Raw genomic sequence first — 20,399 nt, 5'->3', positions numbered from 1 at the left:
AAGTTAGGGGCCAAACTTGCGAGGACGAAATGTGTGAAATTATTAGGGGTGAAATGTGTGAGGAGCGAAATGTGGCACTAGATTCAAGAGGGTCGAAATGTGTCGGGGGCGAAACGTGGGACATTCAGCCAGACTGCTGTTATCGTGAAGAAGGTTTGAATGCTCGCACTGTCGTTTAATGTGTCCAAAATTATTTTGGCAAATTATTTTTTCTTCGGATTTTGGTCCAAATGCGAGTAGTCCTCGGTCCTAAGCGCATGGGTTTTTGCATTACGCTATAAAGAAGGACTATCGAAGGTGAGATTGATAGGGAATATAATATCCCGTGTTATCTTTATTTTTTTCCTATATATCCTTAATTTTTATTTGATTTTCTTTAATAATCGCTGTGCAAAGCCGGAATGTGGCAAAATTCCATAATGCAATTTTGGTGCCCGTTACTTATTGGAACCTGAACTTCAATCTGATTACTAGAAATCTGAAAAACATGCTAGTAAAAAATAGTAATATTTTAGTCGCGGTTTTTATACACACGTGCCAGATGTTATAGAAATCATGAAAAATGTCAATACAAATCAGATTTCGAGCACCAATTTTTGCAAAGAATTTATGGAAAAATCTCAATCAAAATTAGATTTTGGGCAAAAACCTGGCTCTTTTCCAGTCCCCCTCTTTGACTTTTCTTGAAATTTATTTGATGAAAGTCTATTTTAAATGGGTGGGAAACTGGAAAAGAGCCAAAAACCTACATATTCAAAAGTTTTCGATGAGGGAAAATTACCTACATAAAAACTTAATTGAATTTCCGCGCATCTGGACCACGTTACCGGCAAAAAGTTCTATTTTTGCTAGCGAAATTTTTCGCATGAGAACAAAAACTGTTCCTTTGGTATCAAAATTGATACAACGACTAAAGAATACAGAAAAATTGGGGAATCTGATAGCATATTGATTTACAAGTATGTTGCTTTTCTCATTACAAAATTGAATTGAATTGTAGGGTGGCAAATTTTTCTAAAATCAGCGTTGTTGATTGTTGAAACGACTTCTAGGTTTTTGCTGGGAGTTTTTCCAGATTATTTTTCCAACCTCTAAAGAATTTGAGCTCAAAAAATCATAGAACCTCCAAGACGGTAACCGGACATCAAGCCTCGTTTAGCTGTATTCATTGATAGACAATGATGAATTGCTTAGTGTTACTGGACGATTCGCAGCAGCTAACTGCCTAATTGAATAAACAATGTTAGCACAATTTGGTCTCCGAAAACGTATTTGTCAAAAACTATGATTCTCCAAAGTCAGCTTGTTCAGCTATACTAGATTAAATGCCTCTGTCAGTCGCAATAATCAGCAATTCTGGATCCTACGAGACAAGTCTTTGGCACAACAGGCAAATGCATCGCTTGCTTCAGATTTTATAGCAGAGCAATGATTCAGCTTATGGAAAATTACGATAGTAAGAGATTCAACCCGTCGCCACCGTTCGTCTACAATGATCAACTTAGCCGGACCAGTTTACTACAAGAAGGCTGATAAAATACTGAAGTGTTACGTAGTAGTTTTAAGCTGCTTCTCTTTCTAAATAAATCCACTTGGATACTTCAAAAGCCTTGATTGTTGAAGAATAATAAGTTTCATTGCTCGACGAGGATGCCGCAAGCAGACCGACCATCTACGGGCATGGAACGACTTCCATCGGATCACTCCTGGCTGAGTAATGTGAACATGAACAGCCTCCCTGACGATGTTCGATACTTTCCGTATCAAGTAGACTACGCTGCTTTTAAATCACTGATACTGCTATTTCACGATGTTGTTAAAGGGTTTTAAGTCCAACCAATTGCCAACTGTAGCTGATCATACCAATATTGAGCTTAATGATGATGGAAATTTCATTACAGAACCGATGATGATAACCCGCCTTTGTCATAGCCTCTGGGAATCATGGAAATTGTGTAAGTCGTATATTGCCATGAAGTATCACTGTACTGGATTTTTTTTGTATTCACATTGAATGACATAATGAAAAGAAAACGAATTGCAATAAGTTGAGTCGGAACGTAAAATAAAGCATTTCTCCGACCGAACATTTAGTCTACCATTAGTTTTACAGTAGACCAGACAGTCCCCTGACTTAAAATTATTTTGAATTGTTATAATGTGTAGATTATGTACTGTTCATTCAGAAATACAAAGAAGAATCATAGAAAAATGTGCAAGGTGTTTAGTTGAGTTTTCTCACTAAAATATTGTAGAAGTTCTGAAAAGAATTGTTCTCTCATGCGAGATCTCGCAAGAATCTTGCAAGATAGCCTGGGGCACTTAGCATAGTGGTAAGGCGTTCACTTTGGAATCGTCAGATCGTGTAATCGATCCCATGCCATGGCAATGATAGTGTGTGAGGACGAGCTCTCACTTGACCTCTAGCTTCAGGTCTACCACAACCTGACCAAATTTGGCTGCAAAAGTGGTACCACGTGAAAGTTCTAGACGCACAAAAACGGCCTTGAGTCGCAAAAAAGAGCTTCGCTCAACAAAATAACACAGTCTGGAATGTGGGGAAATAATACAAACGGACTATCCTCGACAGGACTGTTTAGGCCTACTGATAGCTCCTCTGCGATTCGCAGGAACTACAATTAATTATCTTTGTCCTTAAAACATCTGGAATAAAGAAACATTTTTGTTGAAAGGCAATTTTGAATTTGAGATTTTTAGTAGATACTATAAAGGGATTGTTAAGAAGTTTATGTGATGATTGCAGCCACTAATGTTGCGGGCTGCAATAACTATCTTTTTTAAAAAGTGTGCTGCAATATTGTTCCGACTTTCGAAGAAATGCGGAATATTTGTGCTTCGGGTGTTTTTTTTATTCACCCAAGTATTGGAAGAATGGTTATTTACAAATCTTTTTGATATCCCAAAAAAGATAGCATCTCCCATTAAAAATATACCGCTTCAGCAAATTGTTCCAAATTGATTTGAGGCAAGCTAATCGCTCATGTTAATTTCTTACATCTCAAGTTTTCACGCTAGATGTTTCATATAGTCCAAAAATAACGGTTTTTTGTTTTTCTTTTCCAACAAATATTCGATAACGATAAAGCGGCAGTTGGAATATTCAGGGCTTTTCTGATATATGAGCAGTCTTGCTTTTATAATAACTGAATGTTGACAGTTTTGTACCATGCAATTTTTTTAGACAGCTTATTGGTATTGTTAAGTGGTTGTTTCAAGTAAAAGTTAGTTAGTGGTGTCTTGTGGCGAAGGGTAAGCATTTGTGCTTTTCACCATGCTATAATTGCTTTAACTAGGTGCTAAAAAGCTCATGAAGACGAATAACAATCAAACCTTAATTTTCAATATGTTAAAACAACCTGATTTTTATGACTAATGAACGTAGTGCGTAGTGAAGACTCTTATATAGGTCTTGCTGATTTTTTTTCGTTTTTTGTTCAGGAAAAAGTCTTGAAATATTGATACACTTAAATGCACTTTTTGAGTTCAATGGAAATTAATCTGCTGAAAATGACGTAAATAGTACTCTCCAAATACGAACGGGGAAATGGCGCGAAAAAACGTGAACGATTTCTAGTTTCGAAAGTGGAAATTATTTTTAAGATTTCCCAGCGGAATAAAAACCTTACCTGTTGATCCATTTTTCTCAAATTGGGTTCATATTATCAAAAAAGCGCCAGTCATTTATTATTTTAGAAATTCAAAGAACTTAATAGGCATCTTTTTTTCTATGAATTTCGAAAGTTGAGGTTTTTTAAAGAAAATCAGTGTTTTTTTTTGCTTTCTTGCGTTCATTACTCTTTTTCAATATGTGTTTTAATGAATGTAAAAGTTAATCTTCGCCTAATTAAGTGGTCGGCATAGACCACACTGCTAAATTGCAAGTTTGGGATTTTTTTTTAAATTTTATGTTAAGCTGCCGGGCCTCAAAACACCATCTTCACATAAGCTTTGGTTTTCCAGTGGTCATTGAATTCAAGTATGATGCAGAGCAGCCTAAAATTTTTGAAAGCAAGTTTTTTGGGAGCTCAACAACTAGTTATGAGTGATTGATGGAGATTTATAAACAAACAGCTCATAGTTTGCACCGTCGTCATAGATTTTAATTCCATAGATTATACCTTTTCAATTCAATTTAACTTCCGGCTAAAATTTGCTAAGTAAAAAGCAAATTGTGCTCAACAACAATAAAGATACAAAGGGAGGGAAAATGGAGCTTGAGATTTAGTTTTAAATGAATTTTTACTTTTCAGATTTCCTATTGAATCATAAAATTTTCTTTTTGATCTATTTTCCTCTTTGGGTGAATTTTATCATACATATCCAACAAACAGTTGGAAAAGATTCAATGACTGCAAGAAAACTCAAAAAAAAACAATGACTGACTTCCTATTTCAAATTTCAACGAAAAAGTGTTTGCCCTTAAGTTTTTAAGCTCTTTGATTTTCAAGAACAGTTTATGGTCGATACTTTTTTTGATAGTAATAACCTATTTGAAAACTAACTAATCAATAGGTAGTTTTTTGTTCCGCTTTTGAAAAGTGTCTATGAACGCAAGGAAACAGAACAAATACTGGCTTGGTTTTTGAAAAATAACAACAATCCAATTTCAGAAAAAACTAAATGCCCTTAAAGCTCTTCGAATTTCATAAAAGTTCATGACTGATACTTTTTTTGATAACATCAACCCAATGTGAGAAAACTGGATCATAAGATAATTTTTTTTTATTCCGTTGGGAAATATGAGAAATAAACTCGAAAAATTCGAAAACGTTTGTCGTGAACTTTGCATTTTTGCTCTTCGATATTGTAGTTTGTCTTCTTTTAAAAAAATTTGAACTGATTTTATAAAGAAATCAACAATCATGTCGCGAAAAATCCAATTTGATCGTGAACAAATTGAAGGTTGTTTCCTGAATTTCTATATTTCTGGATTCGCAAAGGTGATGTAAGTTTTTCTTACGTAATGTCCATTAAAACTTCTCAAACTACCTAATGGCTATGCAATCCTATGTTTTTATACGGACCTGGTTTTTTCACAATGACCTGTTTGTATCTGTTTTCTTGCGTTTATTGACCTTTTCCCAGCTCTCTGTTGGCTGATTTTTCTTTCATCAAAAAGGCTTAAAATTTGATCTCTCTCAATATTGATTTTTTGCGGTTTGAATTTTGGTCTTTTCAAGTTCAAGTCATTTTTTTGTTAGAAGGAGTGGAAATTCTACTATAGAATAGCAAAAGTGCAAAGATCACGAAAAAGTGCAAAGATCACGAATGATCACGAAATTCATGTCTATAGTTTCGAATATGAACTTGAGTTGTCTGAGTTTTCAGCTAAACAAAAAATTGTTACATTGGGTCAAATTTCTGTAAAAGGGATAAATTTAACAAAACAAGCTAATCATATAAAACCATCAAACGTTGAAAATTATTCGAAAGATATTCGACTTTTTTTTCGGTTTCTTTGTTCTTTTACTTTTTTTTCCAACCTTCTGCTGGCTATGATTTAGTTCAGGAAAGAGTTTAAGTTAAGTTCACGCTATAAAAATTTTTGCCGTTTGATTTTCGTTTTGAAATAATAGGATAATTGAATACATAGTTTGATCTTGTTTTCTCTGATTGGGGTTAGCTGTATGAACAAATTATGACCATATTAGATTGTGTAAATTCAGAGAGGTTCACGTGATATATTTTGTTTTCCGAAAATTGATAGTTAAAAAGTGTTAACAGTAAAAGTGTGATGACAATTTTCTGAATTTATTTTCCGAAAATTGTCAATATCTCAAGCAGGTTATAAAACGCAATTTTGTTGTTTTTTTGTTTAAAGTGGATTTGGGCACTTATTTATTTTGTATTCAGATAGGCCGTGTAACTATTTGTTGCACGAAATTGGTTGAACCTCATTTTGCTGGTTGAGTGGTATGTCTGTGAATTTTTTAAAGCTTACTTTTGAACATATTTTTTTCAGAGGGACCTAATTATGGTTTCCAATTTAAAAAATTGAATTGGATCTTGATGCTTAGTTGCATCTCAGTTTTTGGAATTCACAGCTGAATAAAATGTTTACCTATTGATCCAATTTTTTCGAAATGATTTAATTTTGTGTTGAAGAAAATATATATATTTTTTCGATTTCTTTTAATTCAAAACGATTCTCCAAACAAAAGGAAAATTATGCTCTCAACTAAATAGCTCATAAAAATCAAAAATTTGACAGATCTTACAGTTTTGAAATTATTTTAACACAGTTGAACAAAAAATTTAGTTCCAATAAACACTTTTTGTGAAATTATTTGGAATTTTTTTTACCGCTAGTTAATCTAAACATAATTGTGTATTGCAGAAACATCAACTAATAAACACTCATTTTTTGTTCAAACTGCTTAATTTATAATTTAACAAAAGGTTTCTCAGATCTGATTTCAGATCTGAATTTTTGTTTTTCAAGGTTATTTCAGATCTGAAGTTTTCGATTTCAGATCCAAATTTCAGCTCTGAAATTTGTAAATTCTTATCAAGAATTGAAATAAAGAATTTCAGATCTGAGAATCAATTTATGTAAGAAATAAAGAATTTCAGATTTTGCACAGAATATCCCCTGGGTACGGGACGTATTTTGATTTTCAGAAGTTTCAAATTTGGCTGACACATTTTCAATAGCTGAAAACAATTTTCAGAAAATATATTTAATTAAAATTTTTAAAGTATGTATTATTTAAGGAGTGGAGTGCTACAACTACGAGCGCGCAAAAATGAAAACCAATTAATTGTTGACATTTTTGAATTGCATATTTTATACAAAAATGGTTATCAAAAATAGTAGATGCATAAGCATAGGGAGGAAATAGTTAACAAGATCCGATTTTTAGTTTCAACAAATCCGGATTTCAATTTGAAGAATTTCTGCTATAATAACGAATTTGCCCGTTCAATCATTTTTTTCTCTTTGGATCAGCTTCATCAAAAATGGGTTTGCTTAAACATTTTTGAATTGCAACGACGTTGATAATTTTGAAAGTCAAGTTTGACAAACTGTTAATTTGTTTTTTCTACTTTTTTGAGGCCTGTTAAGTTTTTTGGCTTGTTCTTTTTGGTTACTACTGTTCTGGGTGTTTTGCAAATTGGTTTATAAAAATTTGTAGTTGATTTCAGTTTTTGTGCTCTGGTAAAGGCTATTCTGATCCGCGAAGGACCGAATGCGCCAAAATTTTCAAGCAATCAGCGACCTTTAAACTCCCAAACTGACCAAATTTCTCACTTGTTTCCCGTGTATTTTTTTTTCATTATGAGCTCTGATTGGTTGACAAAATTTTCGCGCAATCGCTCCTTCACTGGTTTGTGTTAAGTAAGTTTGGAACACCGGTTGAGCTCGTCAGGACTCTTAGCACCTGTTTTGGGTTCTAAATTTTTTCATTCAGGATTTTAATATTTACACACAACGTTTGCTTTTGCAAAACAAAAAAAAACAAAGTTTTTTTAAAATCACTATCATGTTTTTTTTACAACAGTGCCAGCCCTGTCTCTGCCGTGTTTTCTCTCACTTATTGAGTGTCCGCTTCCATTTAGTGGTCTGACTTTCAAAAGAAAAGATCGAATTTTCTGTTATATCATCGATATTTCTATTTTTTAAAGAAAAAGCGTTGTCACATTTGAATTGAAAATAAAACTGATAAATGAATTAAATTATTACTGTTCATTTCAGTTGAGATGAGCGTTTCTTTGCATATAAGCAGAAATGTTATAATTAGAAGCTGTAAATGTGATAAATATGGTATGGTAATGGCGCAGATCAGTAGTAGCAGGCGAATAGCAGCTAACTACTCTCGTTGGGTTGGTGACAGTGTGACTTCATTCAGACAGAGAACGAACTCCCAGACAGTTAAAAACAACAACAAAAATAACAACAGCAGTGATACATCACAACACGCAATATGGAGTGATGCACTTAATGAGTGGCCTGATTTCTCTTACGTTGTCAATGGAAGAGGTAAACTAAATGACAGACAGTTTGATTTTAAATTGATCAACAGTTTGAGTTTTTATTTTTTTTAGGTTGATTAGTTTTTTTCGGTCGGTCTGTTTTGCTGGAAGTCTTTAAAAAGTATCAGTTTATCTTGTGTCTGTTTACAAGAGTTCATTTGCACTTTTATAATGGTGTGTTTGCTGTGTTCTTATTTTCTTTTTTTGGATAACAGAAGTTGACGAGGATTTTCGGATTTCGTTTTTTTTTTCATTAAAGCTAGGTGCCACAATTAAAGTCAGATAGGGTTCAGTGATATATCAAATTGAAGACGTTTTCAATTGGTCGCGGCCTTAGTTGCGGGACTAAAAAGATATTTCAAACGCTAAGTCAACTGGTTACAATAAGTTCTTATCACTATAATCAGAGTCCCGCCTACTAATCACCCCTCCCCCTTAAATAATAATTTAAAAAAAAACAGAAGTGAAAACTGGCATCTGGCTGGCTGAATTAATTAGATGGAAGGGGATTAGTTATAACTTCCCTGTTTAAGTATTAATTTGGCGATGATTTCATTATTTTTGTCTAAAAATGAAAAAAAAAAACCAGTGCAAATCAGTAATGCAACCTTGTATTTAGGACCCAAGCAATCCATGGCCGCACTGGAAGAGGAATATGCCAACTACTCAATCGGACTTGAAATAATTCGACTGAACAGAACACTAGAGAATCTCAAAGAAGAACATCAAAGGAAAACTCAATTAGAAAACACGCCAAAGCGACATAGTTTAAAAGAGAAAAATATCGCATTTGACTAGTTATATATTTTTTGCTTTCTCTAAACGCTTTCACTATGAGGATGTTATTTTGATACGAGATAATACATCAAAAAAGTAAACTGGTTGTTTTTTTTAATGAGTGATTAAGGCAAAGATCGCTACATTTATTTGACTCTTACGAATATCTGCTACATATCATAATATGCTACAAATTTCCCAGCGTTTTTTAGTGGTATTTTCTCTGCAGAAAGCTCAAATCTTTGTTCGAGAGACTCCTATGCGCGGCGTATTTTGAGAACAAGGAGAATTCGACATTTTTGAAATTAATTTTCTTTAAAAAATCAAAGCATTCATTTTAAATTTGATAAGTTTTTTGCTAGCCTGGATTGTCGTCAAGGTCCAGCAATCTAAAATTTTATTAGTCTGACTTGAAAGTAGTTTGGAAAACAATGATTATTGCGCGATTTCTTTTTCTCTCTTCCAATTCAAACATGCGAAATTAGTGTGATTGGTCCAAGTTAATTACATTCCCAATCATCATTAGCAAAATTTGTGTTTTTGTGCATTTGAAACAAGCCAAAGTAGCTGTTTTGACGACTCTCCCGACACAATTTAACCACCCATTTGTAATTCTTTATGTCAATTTTTTTTCGAATTTTTTGGGACAGTTTTCTCACAAATGCTCTTGCGTTAAGTCACGCGTAATTATGTGTCACAGATTTATGCCAAGCATGATTTAAAGCTACCCCTTGCTGCGTTCTCGCTTGTGTTGGCGAACTTGCAGTCATGAATCTGTGTCTATTGCATATATTTGTTTTTTTTTCGGGTTGTTGTGAGTTGAAACCTCTGAGCCTGATTCAATAACTTTTAAACGCAATTCAGGAATCATAAAATATTGTTTTTTTTTCAATTAATTTTTTTTTCTTCAAAACTTAACATAATCTCAGGGAGAATTTAATTTTTTTTTTTCATATTGCTGAGATGAGGTTGACAGTAACTGACGTAACTGCTGAGATGAGGATGACCTTTTTAACTGACAGTAACCTTTAAATGCAGTTTTTTTTTTGGAAAAAATTGGACCATAAAACAATCAGAAGATGATAAATCAAATTATCATTATAAAAAGTTAATTTTAATAGTTGGGTCATTTCATATGTCAAGTTTAATAGTTGGGTCATTTTAGATGTGCATCCTAATTTGAATCTTTGAAATTAACAAGCCTTTTAACGAGAATTATTTTGAAAATGAGGTGCGTGTTATTCCGACCATTGAAAATGGGAAGGCACTTTGTATTCGGGTGTGTTTTATTAAATTATTTTACGCAAAATGAGGTACCACAAATTATGAGCTGATTGGGCTGAGTGATAGATCATATTACAGCCCTTAGCGTCGTGATTCGAACCACATTAAAAATTTTCAAATGAATTTTTTCTGTCGAGAAAAGTTGGCTTTAACGTTTGATTTTTCGTCTTATTTCGAACGAGTAAAGCGAGGGAGGAGTCTTATTTTAGTTGCTTAAAATTTTTTTATTAAATTATTTTACGCAAAATGAGGTACCACAAATTATGAGCTGATTGGGCTGAGTGATAGATCATATTAAAGCCCTTAGCGTCGTGATTCGAACCACATTAAAAATTTTCAAATGAATTTTTTCTGTCGAGAGAAGTTGGCTTTAACGTTTGATTTTTCGGCTTATTTCGAACGAGTAAAGCGAGGGAGCAGTCTTATTTTAGTTGCTTAAAAGCTTACAATAGCTTAATTAAAAAAAAAATAAAATTAGTTTTATTTGAGTAACGGTAGTTTAATTTGAGTATTTTAGCGCCTTTTTGGAATTAAAGTTTTCAAAAGTTCAAAAAACTGCAAAACTTGAAGAGAAATTTATTTTTTTTTGTTTCAAGTTGTTTTTTTTACAAAAATTGTTTTTCAATTTGATGATTTTATTTTGACTGTCGAATATACCTAATTTGCAGTTTTTTGTTAAGCTCCATTTATCACACCACGCCGAAAAAAGACGACAATGTTTTGAAATACCTTGTGATTTTCAGGACTATGATCGGAATATTCTGTGGTAATGATGCTTGTTTTTACTAAAATGCTTGTTTTTATGGATGATTTGAGCATCATTCACTGGAAGTTTAAACCAAAATTTTTATACCAATAGCAAATGATCAGAGCTTCCCTCCATAGCGAGAAAAAATAGCTCATGCGATTTGAAACATTGACAACTTGACTAGTGTGACAACTTAACTTAACTCAGATGCTTCTTACAATTTCAGGAGTTCTGAAAAAATTAGCGCTCTGGTGAAAACTGACATTTTCACAACTGAAAACAACTGGTAAGTCAAGTCCCTGAAACAAGTGGTAAGTCATTTAACGAAGGGTAGCTCTGATCATTTGCTCCTGATCTATCTAAAAAGTTATGCGAAATCATTCTTGAACACAGCCATTTTAGAGATAAACCGGAATTTGCGCCTTATTTTTTTTTCACCAGTGTCTATGCTAATTTCAACAAATTTCTAGTCACAAATGGATGCTTAACTAAGCACTATTTTTACAATTAGTGAATTCTGTCATACTTCATTACACCTTTAGCTCAAATTAGTTGTCCAAGATATGCTGCTCCACTATACGAGCTAGAGGGCTCTCTTGCTTGTATTGCTCCCCTGATATACCGCTTTGTTGTAATGTGCATCAATCTTCTTCCGCACACTTCTGTGAGTGTCATCCCGAGATATCTTAGAAAAGCATATTAGTTCGAAAAGTTCTACAGAACTTTTAAAACTTGTATTTTGATATGCCAATCAATAGTTTTAAATTAGACAACTTTTTCTGCAAAATTAGCTCACAAAAATAACTTTTTCGCGTTTAAGCAAAAGCGTAACTCAGAAAAACGACATAAAACTACTAAAAAACAGTCCAAAGATTTGTATTTTTATTTGATTAAGCTACTTTTTTCTTTATATCGCTATCGTCAAGCAGACCGAAAGTCACAATGACGCAGATATGCACGCGTGAACTTATAGCACAACTTATATGACACAGATATGCACGCGTGAACTTAATAGCAAAACATAGCACTATTTTAACCATTATCATTAAAGTGAAATATAACACATGTGTTCAATATGTTTCCTTGCTGTGCTTAAAAAAATTGTGAATTACTAGGGCTTTATTCGAATCATTTGTGCAATATAGATGTTCGAGCAATCATTTAAAGATAATTAAAAAGAGAAAATCACGTATTAGCATGAAAACTTTTTCAAATGAGTGAGTTTTTTTAAAGTTTTTAGCGTATGTTTCATACCAGATAATCGGCAGCTTACATTGCATCTCGTAATTTTTTCACATTTCGACTCTGCATGTCTCGATTTGATCACAAGTTTTCTCGAAGCAAAATATAGCTGTTGCTTCAAATGATATTTTTTCCGTGCTTTATTCGAACAATCAAACATTTGAAACATATATACTGTACCAAAAGTAACGCAACTTAAAAATTTAAAAACAACAAAAAACAATGGAAAATTTAGTAAACACAAATAAAATGGTAACTATTAACCATAAATTTCACGGAGAATAACGTTTTTTTTTGTTTAAAAACAAAAAGTTAAAAACAATTGCAAAAAATATCGCAAAAGTCTTCGAAAAAGCTGATTTTGTACAGATTCAACTTTAAACTTTTGCTTTTTTCACAACAAAAATTAACCCGCGTAACAAAAAGTGTTCTTACGTTGCTTTAGTCTCAAAATGGAAGGAAATTTTTTGCTAATTACTGGTTTATTTGGATAAAAAAGTATGATCTTGGTTCCTTCAGTGTAAGGATCCCAATATTTGTGAGATTTCAAGTTTTTGCTGTTTCAATTATTTCTGGCATTAAATATGCTTAAAACGTAGTGTTTTCACACGAGGCTTGAAAAGATTTTATGATGACAAAATTTTATAAAAATTTAAAGTTTTTAAACTTAGAGTTTTTAAATTTAATAGTTGCCTTATTTTTTCTCCAGTTTAGCTGTTGTTTATCTGCTACAATTTATTGCGCGTTTGATTGGAGTCTTTAGATACTCTATAGGACAAAATTAAGCGCAAATTTTGGTTTGTAATCTCTAAAATGACCGTTTTCAATGCCGATTCTGGACAACATTAAATTCAATCTCAGTTAAATTTTTTATAAAGAGCAAGAGCAAAATAGTCAGAGCTACCATCTATGAATCTATCAGTTGAGCATCGCAGTGAACTTTTTCTCGATTAAGGTGAGTAAAAAAGTATTCATGCGAAATAATCAGTGTGAAAGTTTTACTGAAATCGGCCGTTTCTTTCTTTTTCACGCGGATTCAAAAACTTAGAGAGCAAGTGAGGAAAACTGGAGTTTCAGAGCCGGTTTCATTGGCAATTCTTTAAAATCAAATATTGATAGTTTCTTAGACGGTAGCTCCGTTGATTTTCCTTTGTGTATGTAAAGTTTCGCCGAAGATGGAAGCAAATGTTGTCCAAAATGGACATTGAAAACAGGCTTTTTAGATGGAAAAAACCTGAACTTACGCTTAATTTTGTCCTTAAGTGTGCATGAAAAATATTTAGAACGGCAAATTGTTTGCAGTCTAAAACTTTTTGTTTTCCACTCCAGCAAACAATTCTAAGCGCATATTGATGTTTTTATTATCTAAAAAGCATATGTTGAGGATGGTTCTGAAGATTATTTACTTCGAATTTTGAAAAAAAAAAATCACATCGAAACAGCCAACTTTCTCAGCTACTTTAGAAAGTATCAATTTTAGTTTCATTAACATGCCAGATTATTCCGCGTATAGAAATCGACACTATTTCGGCACTAAATTGGCTAAATCGGCTCTCTGTCTACGATAAAATGTTGGAAAATTTTGAAACAATTGTTGTCCAAAATCATCCTTGAAAAAAAAACATTGTGGAAAAACAACCTGAATTTGCGTTTAGTTTGCCCCTTTAGTATAAAAAAACAGACAATTGTTCGACAGCTCTTATTTTTTGAAAATAATTGCGAGGACTCTTCGGACATAACAGAAGAAAAAGCATCATAACTATTGGAATAAAGTACGTGTTCTTTTTATGTTCGAGATGAAAAAATGTGATGGGCAATTTATTCAAAAAATTTCAGAACTATTTTTAATTATACTTTAGAAAACACTTGAATCTTTCAAAAAGCACAGTAGAAAAAGTAATAGTTTTTAGAACAATACGTTTGTGAAAATTTTTTTTTTTAATGAAGCTTAACCCTCGAAAACCACATTCTTTTTGAGAACTCGATAGTGTTTTGTTCAGTTTCGAAGTCTTGAAAACTCGGAAACATTTCAAGCCTTATGTAGGACTATTAGTTTGACCATAAACAAGTTCTTGGCGAAAATATTTGGAGCTACTTTGACTTTTTAAATTAAGAAAATCGTTTTTTCTTGGAAGTTTTTAGGCAAATTTCTCCTTCCATTTGAATAATTTACTTGATAAGAAAAACTAAAAGCCCAAAAGCTACAAAAACAATTTGCAAGAATTAATAATTGACTTCAACCATTTTAATTTGATCAAAAATTGATTCATGTGTCCAATGGATTTTCGTTGCCGCTTTGTAGAAAAATACAGGAGTTTCCAAAGAGTTAGAAGTACACTAAATGACGAAATTAATCGCAATTTTGTTCGTTTTCTTTAAAATAACTGTTTCCTAGGATGATTTTAGATAAATTTCTCTAGGAATTTGATTAAACAAAGTTTTTGCATAGACCAAGAGCAAAAGATCAGAGCTGCCCTCTATGAAACCTTCAAATATTGGTTTCAAAGGCCTAAATGGCTTTTCCGGGTCTGAAAATGCCAGTTTCCACCAACTGCACTTAATGGTTCAAGACGAGTGAAATTGCTAGAAACAGCTAAATTGTCACCTTGAACACTTTACTATAAATACCTACATTGTTTCAGATCGCTTGAACAATGTCAATGTTTGTCCCCCGCTTCTTCACAAAAAAAGTTCACACCGACGCAACATTTAGTGCAGATAGTAAAAACTGGCATATTCAGACCCGCAAAAATCTGTTCAGTCTTCGAAATCAAATTTTGATGATTGCATTGAGCGCAGAGTTTCTGTAAACGTTTTGTTTAAGTTCCCAGTAAAAGTTGTCCAAAATCATCCTTGAAAATAAGTATTTTAGAGAAAAAGTCTGAGTTTGCGCAACGTCCTCTAGTGTATCTGAAAATTTACACCAATTGCTTAGATTTTCCCCAGCTGCTTAGCTTGAATATGCCAGCAATTATTTACTTTTTTTTTAGTTTTTCAGAAAATCTGTTCAAGGTTTTTTTTTCATAAATCATCGAGTATTTTAGAACAAAGCAAGAGCTTTTAAATAGATCTACTTTTTTGAGTGTTTAAAAAATTTAGTGATAGGGTTGCTTTCATATCAGTATTCATATCAGTAAGCTAAGAAACTTCAGGTATCTGAAAAATTGTGGCTTTATTGCGTTTTTTTCGAAATCTTTGCCTGTTTTTATATACTGTGCGACCATGAAAACCTACATTAGCGGGCAAATTTAAATCAAAATTATGTTTTTCTGCCTAAAATGTTTTTTTAAGAACAATTTGAACAACAAAACTTAAAATTTTATCAAAAACTGACTGCAAGTGATCTGAACTACCTTCTCTTAAACGATCGATTTTTGAACCAGTTTATTTCATGTTTGAAAATGCCAGTTTTTACTATTTTCAGTAAATTTTTTCAGTAATGTTGACTTGGAGAGGATGCTAAGTTGCAGATCAGTTCCATTAAAAAAACTATATAAAACTGGTAAATTTTGTCTAAACGGTTTTTGAAGTTGGACAAATTAGAGGGTAATAACATAATTTTATATGTAATTTTGTCATCTAGTGTATCATATCAAAAGTAGTTGATAAATTTCTCAGAGCCAAAATTCTTTAAAAAGTAGCGAGTGACATTTTTCAAATAAACCATTTTGAATCATTTTAAAGGAATATTTTGAACAGATTTTTTGAGTAGTTAAATGAGCAAATGACTCAATGTAATTGTAACAAAATTTTAAAAATATAATTGTTTTATAGACTTGTAAATGCCAGCCAATTTTTAACATCGCAGCATATTACGTCAATGGCAAGAAGTCCTTCTTGGACAAGCGAAGTAAAAACATCTCAATGGTTTGTTAAACAGTGACATCTAACAGTTTGATTGGTTTGATTTGACTCTTTCTAAACTTGGCAGCCTTTTAGACTGGGCGACATTAAACGCAACATTAATTACCTTTATTCCATGCATACTGAGTTATAACCGATGTGGTTAACTCATAGAATAATTTCGGATAGGGTACACCGTCTGCTCGTCACGCTATCTTATTTTCGGCCGGATAGCTTCGTGCAACTTCTTAGTCTAATACCGATCCTAGTCTTACTCTTATATTTTTAGTCTCAGGGTGTTTAACTAGTCTCTGCTAGGCTCAATAGATCTAGAGTATACTGGTTTATTGCGGCTGCTGAAGTTCTCTTGGAGAGACAACTAATTTCTAAGTTAAATTCAAATCTCTCTGGTGCTGAAATTACAAGTAATTTCAGCACTTACAAACAAGTGGGTTGTTAGTTAGATGGATCATGATTGGTTAATTTTAAATACTTTACAGTGGTAAAATATCTAATTTATCCAATCATAAAATATAGTTTAGATCAGGTTCCACCCATCCGGGTTTTACAGAGTTTTTTAGAATTATCTTTCTGCAATTCAAAGGATATGAACGTTGTTATTTGGCGAACATCGTATTCTTGTCCGGTTCCTCTTGTTAGAGAAGTTCCAGGACGCTGGAGTTAGGGGCATCAATCGTTGTGTCTTCTTGTGATAACGACTGTGTTTCCCAACGAAATCAATCTGATTTCAAAATGGTTTGCTATGACGGGTTTTTCTGTATTATGTAGAGAACTTGTTTTGTGTTCAACCTCGTCTGGGAATGGCGTGGAGATTGTGCGTGGAGGGGATGGCTTGTAACTCGGATCTGTACGTATACTTGAACATCGAGGTGGTCATTGGTCTAGTTCAATGAAGTCCTTTTCTGCGAAGTCAAGTCGTACTCTAAATCCTTTGAGTTGTGATTGTGGACGGCATATCGGTTGTGGTTAGCCATTCTTGTTCTAGTATAGTGGGGTCATTTTGTTTTTGGATGTTCGTCTTTGTTGTTGTATGCTGATCTATATAATGAAAAGTATGATTTACAATTTATAAAATTTTTATTAGTAGAGTGTTTTAATTATGATTTTAGTTAGTTGTTTTCACAAAAGCATTTTATTTTAGTTCGGTTATTTTGAAGAGTTACTCACGCTTGAGTACCTCTTAATAAAAATAGAAATGTGGTCACAAAGCGTGGATGTAGCGCGGTGGGTTAGGCCGGCTATAGAGCATGCTCAGGACGTCTTCTCTGGTGGGTTAGGCCAGGAGTGGGAGTATGATTTCGTGCGGTTTCTTTGAGAGGTCCTGTTATGTGATAACGTTTTATGTTGGGTTTATGTTGGTCTTTCTTATGTTCCGTTGGTTGTGTCCTTTTTTCAAAAATCAAATTGTTTTTGTTATTGGTTTTTCTTTCGACTTTTTTGTGTTTTATTATTTCTTTCTTAGACTTTATAATAGTCTTCAAAAGAATAAATTATCCAGTTTTAAACTGGGTTAATCCGGTTTGGGTACCGTTGGTTTTCTTTTCTTATTCATGCTGTTAATTTATGATTTGTGGTGTTTAGTAAGCTGCGTTGGTTAGTTTGGTTTAGTATATCATTCCTTTCCAACCGGGTTAAAGGAAAGTTTGAAATTTGTTATCGTGTGTTAGAGTTGTTGAGTGTGAAAACTTGAAACTGAAATTAATTATTTAAACAATTCTTCGTGGGCGAGTTGTGCGAGTTTGGATAGAATTCTTGTGCGAGTGAATGAAATTATCAAAAGGTTAGTACTGCATTTTCATTTTATCAATTTATTACCTAGAATTTTAATTTTACTGTTAATTTTGGGGGAAAGTTAAAGTTATAAATTTTCATCATAATTAAAATTACTGCTTTTGGGGAAACAATTTATAAATTAATTTACTTCATTGGTATGAATTTTATTATTTTTTCTTGTGCAAAATATTAATGAAGTTTAGAAGAATTTTAACAAGTTTTATTTTTTATTTTTCTTTTCTGTTTTTTTTTGCAGATGATCGTGGTATGAAGACTAAAAATCTAAAAGAAACATGAGTAAAGAATTTTTAAATTTATTAGTTAAGAATATTTGTAAAGTATACTTACCTGTTAGTCGTCTGGGAAAAAACCGTGGGGGAAGATGTCGTGTATCATGTCTGAATTTGTTAGTAATTTTGCTAGTATGCGAATGATGTTTTTAGTTTGAAGCAGTGGCCAAAGCAATTGAAGTGCTTTAATAGTTTTTAGTTCTTCGGTGCCGACTGCAAACTCATAAGGTGTGGTTTGAATGAGATTATATGTTTTGTGATTGTATTTAGTATTGTGAATGAATTCTAATATAGGGATTTCTATAGGTTGGATAAATTCATGTGGGATAAGGAAGGGTCTGGATTCTTCAGCATTAAAGGTCTTCGTGATGGGACAAAATATATACATTTGTGTTATTGGGTCATAATTGCCGAGGATGCCGTGGAGGTTAGTATCTTTGATGCAATAGGTGAAGTTTAGAAAAAATGGCGAAGTGTACTTAGAGTTAAGAAACTGAAAACGATGGGTGGTTGTCTTGATGGAGTATGTAGATCAAAATGATTTTGTATGAAGCGATAGTATGTATATGTGTGAGCTTGTTTAGTGCGTAACATAATGTCATTTGAACAGTGCAAATCGCGTTCATGTGGTGCAAGGAAGTGAAAGGTTAGTGAAAATAATTGAAATTTTTCTTTCAAACTTTCGTAAGCTTGCATATCAGTTAGTGCTTCAGAAATGATGTGATCATATTTTCTATCAAAAATATTGAGTGTGAGTACATATGATGTTTTGATGAAGAATTTTTCTGTTAGTTGTGGGTTAGCGAAGCGGTCGTCATCTAAAAATTGGTCTTGATTAGTTCGGATGATAATATGGTCGTAATATTCTAGTGTAAATTCGTTAGCTCGGGGTGCAGTGAATGTTTTTAGTGATTTTTTATATCCTATATAAGTAAATTGTCTAGGTGTTAGTGTTGCGGTGAGTCTATATAGCATATCTTTATTCTTCTCTATATCGCTATGAGTATTAGATAGTGGCAGGCAAAGGGGATTATTAAAATGATAATATGTTGTCCACTGAAGTGTAGGCATTAAAACATGTTCATCTACAAAACTACGTGTGTCGTTAGTGTCGTTAGGTGTGTTTAAAGTATATTGTGGAAATGAAGGTAAGGCGATTGCTAGAATATCTTTCGTGTTGGTGTGGTGTGGATGATTAATATATTCGCGGGCTGTTCCTGGTTTGGTCGGGAATGGATGGTTTGGGATTTTTCTTTTAAAAGTGCGATAAGCTCGGTTAGTGCTATTTGATGATTCGATGGATGTGGATGATTGTGCTAATGATGCAGTATAAGCTGAGGAGGGTGTAGGAGTAGATGGGTTTGAGGATTCTATTGTGGAGGAAATCTGATTTATAGTGAGGGTGTTAGGATGTATTAGTTGTTGTTGTAGGGTGATAAAATTATCGAGTTCTTGGGAGATTTGAGGAGTAACGGGAGAATTAGATGATCGGTCGGAATGAAGTGGAGAGTAGGCTGGGGTCACTTGCGAAGCATAAGAAGGAGTGGAAACGGATGGGAGTGAATTATTTGGCGGGACTGGTTGAAAAGTGGGTTTTGATAAAACTGAGGAGTTGGTTTGAAAATTATTGGATGGAGATGGTTCGGAGTCTGCAAATTCGTCAGGGGTTTCTATATTAGGGTTATTGAGTTGTGAAATGGAGTATAAAACTGAAATATCTGAATTAGTATCCGAATTCATGCTTGATGTTATATTACTTGTTGGAAAATTGGGTGGCGGGAAAGCAAAAAGTGGAATTTTTTGTAATTGGAGTGTTGAGGTTGGTTGGATGGGAATTTGAGCGGTGAAAGGATCCAAGTTGTCGGCTCATCGTGGGCTAAAAAATTTATTATTTTGAAAAGCGGTGGTATGGGGTTGTTCGATAATTTGTTCATATGTATTATCATCTTGTGAATGATGTGTCATTATATGTTGTATGGGACTTTGCGATATGTTTGGTCTAAAATTTGGGTTATGTGTTATTGCTAGGTTTCGGGAATTTCGTGGGACTAAGGATAATGGTCGGTTATGTGGTAGGGGTGGTAACTGTGGTGCTGTAGGCGTTACTTCTATATTATTATGTTCTTCGTTGTACGTGTTCTGTCTTGTCGCTATTTTTGTGTTATATTCTTTTATTTGTGCGTCTAGAAGAATTTTGTTTATTGATGATGAAAAAATTCCAAAAAACCCTGCAAATAGTATGCGTGCTACACTTACTTGTCTATTTACTTGTGTGTGTATAGCGCATGTATTATAGATTCCTTCTAAAAGTGAAAAAAGAAATCCTATAAAGTTAAACATTGCGTATAAGATAGTTAATTTTAAGAAGATGTAATAGGGCCATCCTAGAAAATCGAGAGTTTCATTTTTTAGTGTAACAAAGCTAA

General features: G+C 33.2%; 1 long non-coding RNA gene across 1 annotated transcript; it reads left to right on the top strand.

The window, feature by feature from the left end:
• The first annotated feature begins 7,721 nt into the window (after nucleotides 1-7,721).
• On the top strand, nucleotides 7,722-8,876 carry LOC134853996 (uncharacterized). Its single transcript, XR_010164390.1, has 2 exons — nucleotides 7,722-8,002; nucleotides 8,615-8,876. It is a non-coding gene; the product is annotated as an uncharacterized LOC134853996 (long non-coding RNA).
• Nucleotides 8,877-20,399: the final 11,523 nt, after the last annotated feature.

Source organism: Symsagittifera roscoffensis, chromosome 9 (genome assembly GCF_963678635.1).
Source record: "Symsagittifera roscoffensis chromosome 9, txSymRosc1.1, whole genome shotgun sequence".
NCBI lineage: Eukaryota > Metazoa > Xenacoelomorpha > Acoela > Convolutidae > Symsagittifera > Symsagittifera roscoffensis.
The sequence above is the reverse complement of the archived record's forward strand: the minus strand, read 5'-3'. Positions and strand labels throughout refer to the sequence as shown.